This window comes from Neophocaena asiaeorientalis, unplaced genomic scaffold, assembly GCF_003031525.2.
Source record: "Neophocaena asiaeorientalis asiaeorientalis breed wild unplaced genomic scaffold, Neophocaena_asiaeorientalis_V1.1 scaffold72, whole genome shotgun sequence".
In the NCBI taxonomy this organism is placed as follows: domain Eukaryota; kingdom Metazoa; phylum Chordata; class Mammalia; order Artiodactyla; family Phocoenidae; genus Neophocaena; species Neophocaena asiaeorientalis.
The window spans coordinates 6,049,394-6,051,167 of NW_020185336.1; positions in this window are offsets into that span (position 1 = coordinate 6,049,394).

Sequence of the window (1,774 nt, forward strand, 5' to 3'; positions counted from 1 at the left end):
TTTAGATATCCTTTTTATTCTTAAAAATAGTCCTTTTAATATTTTTAGTATTCTTAGTATATTTTAGTATCTAGTATTAGAATTGCTTTTGTATTCCAATTTAAATTTTATTATCACTTAAAATCATGTCTTATCCCTGTAAAACAATTGCAGGGTATCAAATCAAGTCTTCCCATTCTAGAATAGCACAATATCCAAAGTATTATGACCTTAGAGAAGAGCCATAGAAAAATTAATCTATGCTGTTCTTTTGTGGTTTAGACTGTGGTTTCCTAAGAGACCAGTCATGACAAGTGAGGTTGTACATGGAATTTTTTCCATAGATGACAGGTTTGAACTGCTGGGGTCTTGGGCATTAAGTTCTCAGGAAAAGGCATCTATGACTTGAACAGTTCTACTTAAAACCTTATATTTTATACCTGTGGTTGATAACTTGTGGTAAAAGGTCCCTGTGAGAGGAGACAGCAAAGGGGCAGCCCAAACAATCGTAAATGCATGCCGTAGCCCGAAATAGCATATATATTAACACAGAACTGAATGTTAGTTGTATTGTTTCTATTAAATCATTTTAAAGAACAAATACGTTTCCGTGAATGTTATCTAGCAAGTTCGTACTTGCCCATTGGGCACCTAGTACTGCACTTAGAGTAAGTTTGCTGCTGCCTTTTTTTTTTAATGAAAAGAGTTAAGAATTATAAGTATATAGTTGTTTTCAATCAGGTGTGCTTGAGAATGTTGGGAGCCCTTCATCATATGGAGGTGGCGCCCTAGGTCAGCAGTAGGAAGGATATCTAGGATGGATATTTTTTAGTTCCTTGTTGCTGGAAGCACCCTTGAATGGTCACAGCTTTGCTAGAAGACTCGGTTTCCATAGGGGACACTTTGTTTTCCTTATGGCAGCCAGAAGTTGAGAGGCTTCACTTCTTAGCCGAGTTAGGATTTTTCATTATCATGGCAGATGGCCCTTTCCAGGAAGGCGTTAGAGGCCAGAGGCCAAGGAAGAACGCTGTAATATTGACCGCTTAGTGCGGTAATATAACCCTGTAATAGTCACTGCTGAACAGGCCAGCTGTCCCAGTGGCCCATCCACAGACCGCGGGGCTCTTGCCGGTGGGACTTGCTGTAGAGGCCGTCTGCCTTGCACAGGTTCTAGGCTAGATACACTAACGAACGCAAAGGCGATCCAGAAAAAAAGGCGGGGGGCATCTTGAGTCGCCTTAATTTCAATTGAAAAACAAAGGAAACTACCTCCTCACTTTGTCCCTGTTTTGCTGTTTCTGTGTCCCTTCAATAGAACACATTTGTGTCGCATCTCATAATTAACATATAGAAGGATCACACACTTCCAGTTTTCGGGAAAGCTTGCTAAACCGATGGATTGAAATGATTTTCGCTATATGACTTTGGCATCTTGAAGGTAAGCTTGCCAACTCTGGCATAGGAATGAAGTACGAACTTTACCGTGCGTTTTTGCGGTTAGGGGGTGGGGAGTGGAGACATTTTCTCTGCTAAAATTTTAGCGTGCGAATTGGGGGAACGGGGATTTGCAGAGGTTTGATGGAAGGCTGGTTTGTTCGTTGAAGTAGGAGTGATTGCCCGCACCTTTTCTGGGAGAGTGGACGGTCGGGGGGATAGTTTGGAAGGGTGAAAAAGAAAAAGACGACTTGGGACCAGTTGGCTTCCTACCCAGGTGTTAGCGTGATCCCCGGCGCGGTGCCCTGAAAAGGGGCTTCGAGCCCGGGTGCAAAGCTGCCGCGGGTGCTGAAGCCAAGAG